This window comes from Tamandua tetradactyla, chromosome 20 (assembly GCF_023851605.1).
Source record: "Tamandua tetradactyla isolate mTamTet1 chromosome 20, mTamTet1.pri, whole genome shotgun sequence".
NCBI lineage: Eukaryota > Metazoa > Chordata > Mammalia > Pilosa > Myrmecophagidae > Tamandua > Tamandua tetradactyla.
In genome coordinates, this window is record NC_135346.1 from 57974405 (window position 1) to 57989263 (window position 14859).

Genomic DNA, 14859 nt, shown 5'->3' on the forward strand with positions numbered 1-14859 from the left:
GCAAATTATTGACCTTAGAACCTGCTTAATAAATGTCAGCTTCCTTCCCTTCTATTCCCCTCTAACAGTGCCAGGCTCTGGATGCAGTCTTCACTTGGAACTGCTTCAGCCTTAACAGATCAGAAAGAACATTCCTTCTCCGACCAGAGCCTCTCTCTCTCTCTCTCCAACTCCTACTGTCCTACTCTGCCTCAAAGCCTTTCGGTTCCTCTTCAGTTCTCCCTACTAGATCCCTCCTGGCTTCATTTTCCACCATAAGCAAAGACCATGTCATAATTCCCACAATTTCATTTCTCTCTTCTTGCTCCTTAAGCTGCAGAATCCTAGCATTCACTACAGTAAACTGAGGAACCCTGGGTGTTGATGCCCTTTCTTGCATCCTGCTCTAGGAAACTCCCCATATCTCTGCTCCCTAGGAACTATTCCAGTTTCCCACTTTCTCAAATAGAGCCAAACCTGTTGCATCCTCCTCACTGTAAGCCCATTACAACAGCCTACCTCCTGAGAAAATTGAGGTCTGTTTACAGAACTTTGTCATTTCCTTTTTCACCTCAAAATGTCTCTGTGGTGTCACCTGCTTGCTCTTTCTCTTCTTGTGGGGATATTTCAATTGACATATTTCCATTCATTAAAATGCCCCAATGTTAAATACACAGCTTGATGAATTTTCACCTGTGTATATACCCACATAAGCACCACCCAAATAAAGATAGAGAATTGTCCCATCACCCCAGTAAGTTCCCTCTGTGTATCTTTTCAGTCACTATCCACTCCGCTTAGAAATAAACAGCTTCTAACGTCTACCACCAGAAAAGTATTTTGCCTGTTTTTAAACTTCATATAAATGGACTCACTTGTGTGTGTGTGAGAGAGAGAGAGAAAGTTTATAAATTGTTTTCCTGATTTGGGTATAATTCCTATTCATAGTAAGAACATTTAGAAAGTGCAGAGAAGCAAAAAACAAATCCATAACTCACTGTCCAGAGATGTCCATTGTTAATACTTTGTTACACATCTTCCTATAGTTTTCCTTACATATAAAAGCATTTTTTTCTACAGAAATGGGATAATAAAAACACTGTATTTCTCAATTCCTCTGCATCCTTTTTAATAGCTGCACTACTGATCAAAATCCTCTTGTGGCATCTAAGTTGTAAAAAATTTTTACTTTCAAAAAACACCCCTGTAGCTAAATATACACATCCATGCTTGTTTTCTCAGAAGAAAAAAAAAAAACCTAGATGTGGAATTGCTGAGTCAAAAAGGAATGGAAATTGTTACTTTTCAAAATATGCATTATCTCCAAATTGCAGTTGAGAAAAGTTTCTATTCCTTCCAGCAATGTATGAGGATATGCCCTTTCTACCATCTTCTGCCACCATCTCCAGAACCCTTACCAACAGCTATGCCATTTTGAATCTCATTATCTTCCATTTTTAGTTGATTGCATATTCTCCCTCACAAGACCTTAATCTTGTTTTACCTACAAATCACAGAGTCTCCTTCCCTTTATGGTTACACTCTGCCTGGATAGTTGTACAACCAGCCAGACTTCCTTCTTAACCTCCTGTAACAACTTTCATCTCCACTAACCACCTCTTCTTAAAGTCACCTATGACCTAATTACCATTTTCACTGGCCTCTTACAAGACCTTTCTGAATGTAAAATTTCCCCAGCTGTTTCCTGACAGGTAGGTGTCCACTGCCTCCTCCTACAGGTTGGGGGTCATATTATGCAAATTAGGTTAAGGAATTCACATTTTATTCTCAGAGTAATGGGGGGCCATTAAAGGGCTTTAAGCAAGGGAGTCACATCAGATTTGAGTTTTAGAAAGATGATCTTATCACTGCAGAGAGACTGGGAGGGGACAGGCATGGCTAAGAGATGAAAGATGATGGGGTCTTGGATTGCCGGGCTGGCATGAGATGGAGAAATCTACCCATGAGGGCTGGGTAGAAGACTTAATGCTCTGGCTTGTAAAAGAGGGAATGGGGCAAGGAGTGAGAAATTAAGATCGGTCCCCAGATTTCCAACTGGAACAACTGTATTTAGGACACTGGTGAACTTGACAGGTACTTTTTCAGTGTATCAAGGGGTCAGAAAGCAGAAATAATGAATGGGGGGTGAGGAAGTATAAAGATGGAATGTAGTACATAGTAGTTAGGTTCAAGTGTCAGCTTGGCCAGATGATGATACCCAGTTCTGTGGCTGTGGGCTTAAATCATCAGCATGTGAAATGTATCTGTGGCAGATTTCATCTGCAGTTGACCAAGGGGAGTGCCTTCCACAATGAGTGAAGCTTAAAAGGAGAAGTCAGACCAGAGAGAAGCTCAGCACAGCCCAGCGCAATGCAGCTCAGAACTCGGAGCAGCCCAGACCCAGATGCTTGGATATGCAAAAGAGAACCGCCTCAGGGAAAGCCATTTGAATCCAGAAGCTGGGATAGAAGCCCAGCAGAAGTCACCTTGTGCCTTCCCAAATTAGTAAATTTGCAACTAAATAAATCCCCTTTATAAAAGCCAATCCATCTCAGGTGTGTTGCATTCCAGCAAGCCTTCATAAACTAAAATGGCAACTCTCAAGACATTTGTTGGTGAAGGGATGGGGGAAACAGGACAAGCCAGGGATGGGGAAAGTTTGTTCAAATATTTGTTTTAAGATATGAGAGATTTTATCATGTTTAAATACTGAAAGCAGGATTATAGAGGAAGAGGTTGAAGATAGGCAGAGAAAGGAAAATAGAGAAAGATGTGTCACTGGGGCAGTGGGAAGGAAATGGCCTTGGGGGAAGGATGAAGAAAAGGATGGGGGCGGGGGAGGGTGCATTGGTAGTTTAGAAAGCAGAAGTGGAAGGAGTTCACATGTGATGGTCTCTCTTGGTCTGGTCAGGGGAGGAGATGGAGCAGAGGCTTAGGAAGAGTCGGGGAAGATTTGAGATACCTGCTTTAGAGTAAGAGACTGTAGGAAAGCTTAAAAGGCTTTCTGGGCAATACTGAGGGTTCAGGTGAGACTGAGATCATGAATCCAGAGTGGGAGTAGATGTGAAAGGACAGGACTGGGATTGGCCCAGGGCTGGGATTTGTGAAGCCGTGCACCAGAAGAGTGGGTCGAGAGGTCTGGGGTTCTTGAGATGGACTATTCCATAGCTTCCTAACTTATCACTAACCTACCTTCCTCACTGCTACCAGAGGACACATGGTCTTTCAGAGGCTCAGTGCCCACCCAGCCCTCCTCTGCCCCAGGTGAAAGTTCAGCCCCCAGCCTAGAAGCCAGGGTCCTCAGCATCAGGCTCTTGTCGAACTTTACAGCCTTAATTCTTCTCTGTTCCTCCACGTGGCCAAACTATTAGCCAAGCTGATCTCTTGATTTTCCTCACAGAACCAGCACACACTTTCCTGCCTAAAGCTAGACTGAGACTACTGATACTCAAGGGGAAATGGCTTAAGAGGATATGTTACTAATTTCTCAAACTCCTCTGAGCTATATTCCTCTATTAAACCAGCCAGTCAAACCTGGTTTTGACTGATCACATGACTCTCTGGTCATCTCAGAATCCCATTTCGTTTTAATTATTTTTCATTTTTAAATTAAAAAAAAATGACAACAAAGAAACAAACATTCTTCTGTTTGACTCTCTGGTCATCTCAGAATCACATTTCGTTTTAATTATTTTTCATTTTTAAATTTAAAAAATGACAACAAAGAAACAAACATTCTTAACATATGATAATTCGTTCTACATATATAATCAGTAATTCACAATATCATCACATAGTTGCATATTCATCATCATGGTCATTTCTTAGAACATTTGCATCAATTCAGAAATAGAAAAAGACAACAGAAAAAAAATCATACATACCATACTCCTTACCCCTCCCTTTCTTTTTTTTTAATTAATTCATTTTCAGAATCACATTTTACAAGACTCTGGCTTGACTCCGGATTCACTCATTACAAACTGAGGAATGGCAAGGCAAGTGGATACAAGTCATAATGGGTGTGGTATGCCAATACAGACAGGGAAAGACACTGCGCATACCAGATGTTCTCCCACACACAGCTGCTGCCTTTTGGGGTCTATATCGGAGGTCTTTAATTGCAGATAACCAACAGGAAACCCAATCTGGCTAAATTAAGGAATAAAACCATGAGCTGGGTCTCAAAACTGAAAGCCAGATCTCAGAAGAGGTAGCTGTGGGGAGGTTGCCCAAGGTAGATGATGGTCTTTTCAAGGCCCCACCTTTTTGGATAGAGAAGTGTATCTGGTCAGCAGGCTGGAACTGTACTGGGTTACACTTCATGTAATGAAGCAGAGCCTTAAACACACACACAGCAAAGTGTAAAGAAAGTATAAAGAAAAAAAGCATAAAGAAGAAACCGTTATTCACACTGCCATCATCTAAAGTGGTTAACATTAATATTTTGGTATATTTGCTTCCAGCTTTTCTTCTGCAGCTATACTTTGGTTCGAGTCACACAAAGTGTTTATGCCTTTACTAAAATAAACCTGCTTATGCTCAGTAGATGCAGCCATTACCTAGCAAGGGGGTCCGTGCCAGCCCCTCAACCCTTTGGACCGACGAAGGGTTTGTCCCAGAGCTCACTTCTCCCTGAGACCTTATCTGAGGTAGAAATTACAGCAGCAATCAATGGATTTGTCCCAGCTGGTGAAAACTGTGAGCGTGGGGTCTGTGAGGAGCCATTGTATAAAAATATACTTAGAAATGGGACAGGTAATGGTCAGTTTCACTCTGCTGGAGCCTGGGCCTGTGTAAGGTTGCCTGGGTGAGGGGCAGGTCCCCACGTGTCTTCTGCAGACCCCCATCAGCAGCCCACGCCTTTTTGGTCCATTCAGAAAACACTCAATGATGCCTCCTTGTGCCACCCTAGCCTAGAGAAGGGGTGACACCGGCCACCAGCAGGATGTCTCTCACAGGTAAGGCTCATGGGGAAGGGACCCCTGCACCCAGAGCTGGGGACACCCAGAGAAGAAGCCTGGTGCTCTGGTTTGGGGAAGGAGGGGGAAGCTCCCTTGAGGAGGGGATTTTTGATGAGGGCTTTAGAAAAGGGACATGGTTTACCAGGAGGAGGAGATGTTAAAGCCTTTGAGATCTCGGGTGCAGGAGGCAGGCAGACTGGCTCTTAATCCCAACTCGGCCACTTGGTGGCTCTGGGACCTCCCTTTTCTGAGCCTCAGTTCCCTCAGTGGGAACTATGGGGATGGTAGCAACAGTTTGAAGCCCAAGAACACAGAGGAAGGGTCTCATGAAGGATAACTTGGCAGCATGCTAGGCATGCAAAAAAAATGTGATTCACATGAGTGGCATCCCAAGCAGAGGGAACAGCAGGCCTGGGCAAAGCCCGGGGGTGAAAGCAGGCATGTTGGGGGCAAGGGGAGACTTTGGGGTGGCTGGCAGGAGGAGCAAGAAGTGGGAGCTGGAAAGAGTGGAATTAGATTGCGCCACTGGTTCTCCCACTGCCTCTGACCCCCGCTCCCTGGAGAAGCCAGAAGAGAGCAAAGAAAGAGCCCAGCGTGGGAACCCATTTCCTTGACATTCTCCAGCTCCCTCTGAACTGACAAAGGAGGTTTACATTCAGGGCGCAAATCAGTCTGATTTCAGTCTCCCCATTCCGCAAAAGAGAAAGAAAAACCTGACAACACTACTTCTGTTGCTGCCGGAGCCCCCAAGCATCACCTACAAAGCAGAGGGGCTTCCATTTCCTGTTGGGGGTGGGGGAGGGCGGCGCCCGGAGCCTGAGGCCCGAGGGGAGGCTCAGAGGCTCAGAGCCCAACCTCACCTTCACAAGCAGAGTCTCTGATTTGGAAGAGGCAGGAGCAGGGACCACTACTGATCCCTTCTTCTGCAACTTCACCCCTCTCCGCCCCGCCTCCGCCCAATCTCATTCTCCCTTCTGTACTTCTGCGCCTCTTATCGCCTCTCTCTGGAACGCTCTTCTCCCGACCTGTCTCATCACCTAATCTCAAAGTTGCCTAACCCGACAGCCCTTCCCTGGCCACCTGTGTCAAGGTGCCCCTGCCCTCGCCCCTCTGACCTACCACCGTGTTTGCCGCCATGACCCTTGTCCTGATTTGAATTTGGTGTTCACTTGTCGATAGCTTCTCTCTCCTTCCGGAAGGAGTAGCCCCAGTGCCGCAGATGGCTGACCGTGCAGAAGCACTCAACCGGTTTGTGACATCCATTTATTCAGCACTTTCGACATACCAAGCTGGCGCTGAAGATGACAATTAAACTGCCCTGATGGGGTGTCTCGACCCGTCCACCCTCTTAAGAGGAGTACTCCGGGAATTGTACCCAGGGTTCCCATATGGCCGGTGAGAGTTCTACCCCTGAACCCCCCGCGCACCCAGGAGAAGAGTTCTTGCTGTTCTCACTCACGTCCGGACTGGGCTCCGAGGACATGGGGGCCAAGAGCAGGGAGAAAGCGCCCAGTCCTGGACCTCCAACCTCCTCTCTTTCTTTCTTCCTTTTTTTTTTTTTAATGCTTTATTGTTAAATACAACATATGCAAAAGAAAAGAAAGGAAAAGAAATGGTTTTCAAAGCACACTTCAACAAGTAAATACAGAACGAAAGTCAGAGTTTGTTATGGGCTACAGTTCCACTATTTCAAATTTTTACTTCTGACTGCTCTAAGACACTGGAGACTAAAAGAAATATCAATATAATGATTCAGCAATCACACTTATTAAACCCTGCGTTCTCCAACCTCCTCTCTCGAAGGACGACTTGTGGTGTTTACCCCTCGGAGAGATGTTGCCAATTACTGCCCATTCATTCATTAATTCCACGAACAAAAAAAAAAAAAAACAGCCACCGCAGACCAGACACTATCGTAGCTGATGCCAGGCAGAAGGAGGTTAATTAGAATAACCACCAACCCCCACCACAGTCACACCTTAAAATAACATACTTCCAAGGCCCCAAACGATAGGATTTTAATCTGATGGGTGATGTCTGGTCTTTATGTGATTTCCCACAGGTCAGTGGTCTATTTTCCTTCTCTTCACCCCCTCACCCCACCCCCGCTTCCTTCCTTTCTTACTTTTTATTTTGAAGCCATCATAGATTCATCAGGAGTTACAAAGATAGCCCAGAAACATCCAGTATACCCTTAGTTTCCCTCAGCGTTAACCTCTTGTACAAAAACAGAATATTGATACTGGTACAACCTACAGATTTCTCCATTCTTATACACACTATGCGTGTGTATGTGTGTATGTGTGATGCATAGTCCTATGCATTTTTTTTTAGTAGAGTAGCTGTAGTCTACAGAAAAATCATGCAGAAGTATAGAGTTCTCATATACCTGCCTCACACACAGTTTTCCCTGTTACTAACATTTTATCCTAGTGTGGTACTTATGTTACAATTGATGTTAACTGTTTGAGTTTATTTGATTTCAATTGACGAAATAGTATTATCACAATGATACTATTAACTGTAGTCCAAGGTTTACACTAAGGCTCATCAACTCTGTGTTATACAGCTCAATGTTTTTTTAAAAATATTTGTTCTGGGAGCATATGTTCAATCTAAAATGAATCATTTTAGCCACTTTCAGGTATACGATCAGTGATGTTAACTGCATTTGCAATGCAGCGCTACCCTCGTCACCATCCATTACCAAACTTTGCCATCACCCCAGACAGAAACTGTTTCAATTAAGCATTAACTTCCCTTCCTCACCCCTTCCCCTGGAAATCTGTGCTCTGATTTCTGAATATGAATTTTCCTATTCTCATTATTTCACATGAATGAGATCAGATAATATTTGTCCTTTTGGGTCTGACTTATTTGGTGCAACATGACATCTTCAAGGTTCATCTATGTTGTCGCATCTATCAGAGCTTTCATTCCTTTTTACAGGTAAATAATACTCTAGTGTGTGGATACACCACATTTTGTTTATCCATTCATCTGTTGATGAACCCTTGGGTGCTTCTACCTCCTGGCGATTGTGAATGGACATCAGTGTGCAAATATCTTTTCGAGTTCCTGCTTGTAATTCTTTCGGGTGTAACTCCTAGAAGTAGAATTGCTGAGTCATGTGGTAACTTACTTGACTTTCTGAGGAATTGCCAAACCATTTTATACAGTAGCTGAACCATTTTACGTTCCCACCAACAAAAGATTCCTATTTTTCCACATCATTGCCAGCATTTATTTATTTTTATGAAGATTTATTAAGTTACAATTTTACAGTTCTAAAAACATGAACATGTCCAAATTAAGGCATCAGAAAGAGGGTACCTTCACTCAAGAACAGCCGATCTTGTCGGGAGGGTCTCTGTCACATGGGAGGGTACATGGCAATGTCTACTGTACCTCTCCGCTGGCTTCTTATTTCTAACACCTCTCTCAGCTCCAGTTTCCAGTGACTTTCACACTAACATTTGTTTTTCTCTTTTTACTTTTTATTTTTTAAAAAGGAAATGTATTAAATTGCAAATTTACAGTTCAAAGGCCGTGAAAATGTCCAGCCTAAGGCATCCAGGGAAAGATACCTCGATTCAAGAAACGCTGATGGGTCCAGAACACCTTAGCCAGCTGGAAATGCAGACGGCCACGTCTGCTAGCTTTCTCTCCTGGCTTCTCATTTCATATGGATTCCCCGGGGCTGTTCTCCTTCTGCATCTCCAAAGATCTCTGGTTATGTGGCTCTCTTGGCTCTGAAGCTTTTTTCTAAAAATGGTTCCCTCTTAAACCCCACCTTGAATGGGTGGAGACACATCTCCATGGAAACCACCTAATCAAATTTACCATCGCAATTGGGTGGGTCACATCTCCATGGAAACAATAAAAAGATCCCACCTAGCAATATTGAATGAGAATTAAAAGACGTGGCTTTTCTGGGGTACATAATGGCTTCAAACAAGCACTGGTTTAAACCCCACTTGTTTATGGTGTATAATTCTTTTAATGTTCATTGGTTTCAATTTGCTAGTATTTTGCTGAGAATTTTTGCATCTTTATTCATTAGGGAGACTGGCCTGTAGTTTTCCTTTCTTGTAGCATCTTTAGCTGGTTTTGCTATTAGAGTGATGATAGCTTCATAAAATGAGATAAGTAGTGTTCCTTTTTCCACAATTTTTTGGAAGCATCTGAGCAGGATTCATGCTCATTCCTTTTGGAATGTTTGTTAAACTTCCCCTGTGAAGCCATCTGGCCCTGGGCTTTTCTTTGTAGGAAGATTTTTGATGACTAATTGAATCTCTTTACTTGTGATTGGTTTGTCAAAATCTTCATTTTGTTCTGGCATCAGTAGATTGTTTGTGTGTTTCTAGGAATTTGCCCATTTCATCTAAGTTGTCTAGTTTGTTGGCTAATAGTTGTTCATAGTATTCTCTTATGACATTTGTGTTTCTTTACTTAGCTTCTCTGGAGCAGACTCTACATTTCATCTCTTAGTTTACCATCTCCAAACATCAGTGTCTTGGTTTTATCTTTCTGCTGTCTGTGTCCACTCTTATAAAGACTCTAGTAAACTAAATAAGGGCCACCTTGAGTGGGTGGTTCATATCTCCATGGAAACAATGTCATGGAAAGATACCACCCATAATTGGGTGGGTCACATCTCCACAGAAACAACCGAATCTAAAGGTCAAACCCAACAATAGGTCTGCCCCAAAAGACTGGATTAAAAGAAAATGACTGGAGGGCCACAGTGGCTCAGTAAGCCTGCCATGCCAGAGAACCCGGGTTCGATTCCCGGTGCCTGCCCATGTAAAAAATAATTAAAAAAAAAAACAAAACATGGCTTTTCTGGGGTACATAACAGTTTCAACCCAGCACAGTTAACTCATACAAGAAGCACTTCATGGTGCTAGCAGCATGCTAAACTCTCAGTAAATGCTGTTATTATTTAGTCTTTTTTTACCTTTGTATTCTCAGTGGTAGCAGAGTTCACAGTATTTAATAAACATATGATCAAACAAGTGAAAAAAAAAACTTCTACTTGTTTTTCTGAGTCTAATGTCCCAATGATGAGCTGCTCCTAATTGAACATACTGGTTCTGATTAAACTCTAGATTCTGGCATACAAGAGAGCCACATTCAGTATGGTTTCTGAAAAGCCTGGTTAAAATTGCTTGCGGGTAGAGGCAAGTATACCCCAGTATAAGTGAAGTGAGAGAATCCACTGGATAAGCTCATCTGGAGATTCAGCTTCAGTATTCTGCCTTGAATGGATAATCCTCCAAACGAGAGACCTGCTTTATAGCACAGGACCTCCAGTTTCTGTTGAAGCTGAGTACAGTCGCCATCTTCTCATCACTCAATTTAAAGTCAAAGACCTGAAAGTTCTCAGCAATGCGTTGAGGTGTCACAGATTTGGGGATCACGACCACATTTCTTTGGATATGGAGCCAGATCAGAACCTGGGCTGTGGTTTTTCTGTGCTTTGCAGCCATCTCCTTAACCTTGGAATCCTCTAGTGAAGTTTCCCCTGGCTTGGCCCAAGGTCTGTCTGGAGAACCCAGGGGACTATAGGCAGTGACTAGGATGCCCTTGGATCAGTTTCTCCTGCGTGAGAAACTGCGTGACTCTCAATGCATGACTCTCAATCTGGTTAGTCACTGGTTTGTTTCAGTCCAGGTTTGTTCACAAGTCTTTCAATCTGAAAGTGGTGGAAGATGGAGATCCCAATGGCTTTCACTAGCCTCTCGTCCCCCAGTCTCATTTTACTGGGGAGAATATTGCCTTTATCATCTTTAGGGAATCAGTCATTCCCAGACTGTAATCCCTGTGGAACGTGAACAAGAGAGATGGCCAGATAGTCCAGAGACCCACCTGGAGATTGTACGTTTCTGGAAAGTTACCTTTGTGCATGGAACCTTTGTAGAATCTTATATAATGCCCTAGGTGTTTCTTAGGATTGGCAGGAATGGTTTTGGTTGGTGTGCCAGTCTCTCTTTCTTTCTGATTTCATTTATGCACCCAGCCCTCCTCCCTCTATCATTCTCACATGCAGCTTCATTCAGTGTTTTAACATAATTGTATTACAGTTAGGTAATATTGTGCTGTCCATTTCTGAGTTTTTATATTCAGTCCTGTTGCACAATCTGTATCCCTTCAGCTCCAGTCACCCAATATCTTACCCTATTTCTATCTCCTGATGGTCTCTGTTACCAACAAGATATTCCAAGTTTATTCAATAATGTCAGTTCATATCAGTGAGACCATACAGTATTTGTCCTTTTGTTTTTGGCTAATCTCACTCAGCATAATGTCCTTAAGGTCCATCTATGTTGTTACGTGCTTCATGACTTTATTCTTTCTTACAGCTGCATAATATTCCATCTTATGTATATGCCACAGTTTGTTTAGCCATCTGTCTGTTGATGTACATTTTGGCTGTTTCCATCCCTTGGTAATTGTAAATAATGCGGCTATAAACATTGGTGTGCAAATGTCCGTTTGTGTCCTTGCCCTCATGTCCTTTGAGTAGAGACAGCATATAGATGGGTCCTGTTTTTTAATCCATTCTGCCAGACTATGTCTTTTGATTGGAGAGTTTAATCCATTAACATTCAGTGTTATTACTGCACGGGTAGTACTTTCTTCTTCTATTTTGCCTTCTGGATTTTATGTGTCATATCTAATTTTCCTTCTTTTTACCTTTACTCATAATCTTCCTTTCTACACTCTTCTCCACACCTCTCTCTTCTGTCTTTGTATCTGTCTCTAGTGCTCCCTTTAGTATTTCTTGCAGAGCTGGTCTCTAGGTCACAAATTCTCTCAGTGATTTTTTGTCTGAAAATGTTTTAACTTCTCCCTCAATTTTGAAGGACAATTTTGCTGGATATAGAATTCTTGGTTGGCAGTTTTTCTCTTTTAATAATTTAAATATATCATCCCACTGTCTTCTTGCCTCCATGGTTTCTGCTGAGAGATCTACACATAGTCTTATTGGGCTTCCCTTGTATGTGATGGATTGCTTTTCTCTTGCTGCTTTCAAGATTCTTTCTTTTTGACCTCTGACATTCTGATTAGTAAATGTCTTGGAGTACGTCTATTTGGATCTATTCTCTTTGGGGTACGCTGCACTTCTTGGATCTGTAATTTTAAGTCTTTCATAAGAGTTGGGAAATTTTCAGTGATAATTTCCTCCATTAGTTTTTCTCCTCCTTTTTCCTTCTCTTCTCCTTCTGGGACACCCACAACACATATATTCGTGTGCTTCATGTTGTCTTTCAATTCCCTGAGTCCCTGCTCATATTTTCCCATTTTTTTCCCTATATTCTTTTTCTTGCCATATTTCAGATGTTCCGTCCTCCAGTTCACTAATCCTCTATTCTGTTTCTCGAAATCTACCATTGTAGGTTTTCCATTGTTTTTTCATCTCTTCTACCTTGCCTTTCATTCCCATAAGTTCTGTGATTTGTTTTTTCAGACTTTCAATTTCTTGTTTTTGTTCATTCCTTGCCTTCTTTATATCCTCCCTCAATTCATTGATTTGGTTTTTAATGAGGTTTTCCATGTCTGTTTGTATATTCTGAATTAATTGTTTTAGCTCCTATATGTCATTTGAATTGTTGGTTTGTTCCTTTGACTGGGCCATATCTTCAATTTTCCCAGTGTGATTTGTTATTTTTTGCTGGCATCTAGGCATGTGATTACCTTAATTAGTTTATTCTGGAGATTTCTTTCACTTCTTTTACCTAGGGTTTTCTTGCTGGATGAATTTGTTGTCTATCTGTTCTTTGACATTCCGTTCAGCTTTATCTGGACCTCTAGCTTAAGTTTTGTTTAACAGAGGAGAATTTTTCAGTTCTTGTTTTCTTGTTTCTTGCCCTGCTTGCATGGTGCCTTCCCCCCCACCCTCCCCACCCCTTAGGAGGCATTATAGAGCCCAGCCGGATTTTCTGAGACCAAACTGGCCTCCTATCAGGAGGAAAGAGTCACCTGCGTCGGTTTTCCCTGAGGGTGAGACCCAGCAGGTTAAAAGACTTTCCTGTGAAGTCTCTGGACTCTGTTTTTCTTATCCTGCCCAGTATGTTGTGCTTGTCTGACTGCAGGTCCCACCAGCATAAGATGATGCGGTACCTTTAACTTTGGCAGACTCTCCCTGCTGGGGCATGGTGGAGACAGAGGAGAGGTTGTAGGCTGGTTTTAATGGCTTCAAATTGCCAAGCCCTAGGGTCTGAATTCCTTGAGGGAGGGATTCCACCTGAGTTGGGCTTCACCCCTCTCCTGGGGAAGGCACAGGCTCCAGACAAACCCCCAAAAGAGCTCACTTCTGCCTATGCCTGGGGCAGTTGCAGCCTGAGAAGTCCTGCCGCTGTATCCAGAGGCAGTCAAGCCTTTGTAGAAACACAGCCACAAAAACCTCTGTTTCCTCCTTTTTTTTTTTTTTTTTTTTTTTTCTGTCAGCCTTGCCCCCTTGGCGCCGGGGCAAAAATGAGCTACCTCTGCTTTGACCAGGTTCACCTGAGCTGGGGGCCTATTCTTAGTAGTCAGAATTTGTTCAAGGGCTTGGCCTATTGGTACTTGTGATACATTTTTAAGTTAATTTTTGTGTAAGGTTCAGGTTTAGGTCGAAGTTTTTTTCTTTTTCCAACTATGGTGGTTGTCCAGTTATTCCAGTATTATTTATTGGAACAACTATCCTTCCTCCACCTAATTGCTTTTGCATCTTTGTAAAAAATCAGTTCACCATTCTCATGTGGGTCTGTCTGAGTGCTCTGTGCTTTTCTTCTGACAATACTTCATTGTCCTAATGCAGCTACATGTGAGTCCTAAAATCAGATAGCATGATTCTTCCCACTTTTGTTTTTTAAAATTGCTTTAGCTAATCTAGTTCCTTTGCCTTTCCATATACATTTAAAAATAAGCTCATCTTATCTATTTAAAAAATTGCTGGTATATTGATAGGAATTGCACTGAACCTACCGATCAATTTGGGAAGAACTGATATCTCTGCTACATTGTCTTCCATCCAAGACCACCATGTTTCTCCATTTATTTAGGTCTTCGATTTGTCAGTAGTTTGCAGTATTCTGCATACAAGTCTTGTACATGTTTTATCAGATTTATACCTAAGCATTGTTTAAAATTGTAAAGGGTATTGTGTTTTAAATGCCAGTTTCCCTGTGTTCATTGCTAACATAAAAAAAATACAATTAAATTTTGTAAGTTGACCTTGTATCCTATCACCTGCTGAACTTAATGCTAGTTTTTTTGTAGCTCTTTAGGATAGTTTGTCCAGACTGTCGTGTCTTCTACAAATAGGGACAGTTTTATTTCTTCCTTTCCAATCTATGTCCCTTTTATTTCCTTTTCTTGCCTGATGGGGCTGGCTTAGGAGAGGTCAGAGTAGACACCCTTACCAGTCTTAGAAAAAAGCATGGTGTTAATTGTAGTTTTTAAAATACATGCTTTTTATCAAGTTGAGAGTTACCCTCTATTCCTAGGTTGCCAAGAGGGTTTTTTGTTATTGTTGTTTTGTTTTGTAATCATGCCTGAGTTCTGATATTGTTTTAAATGCTTTTTGGCAAGTCAACTGATTGTGTGGTTTTTTTCCCACAGGCTTTATGAAACACTGGAAAAAGCTTGGAGACTTCCCCACCTTGATTTTCAGACCTCTAGGACCTGGAATTCAGTTACTACCTCTGGTCCATTCATCATGCCACAGGGTGCTCCAGGGATGGAACTTGAGCCCCCCATGGCGTGAAGCAAGCCAAATACATTTGGAAATGCTGCCTTGGCATCTACTTTTGGAGATGTACACCACAGATTGGACCCAGTCAAGACTTGGAGAAGCCCTCCAGTGTAGACCTGGCTGCTTTTTATGTGGAGTTTCCCAAACTTTACTTGACCACTAGAGTCCTTTTTG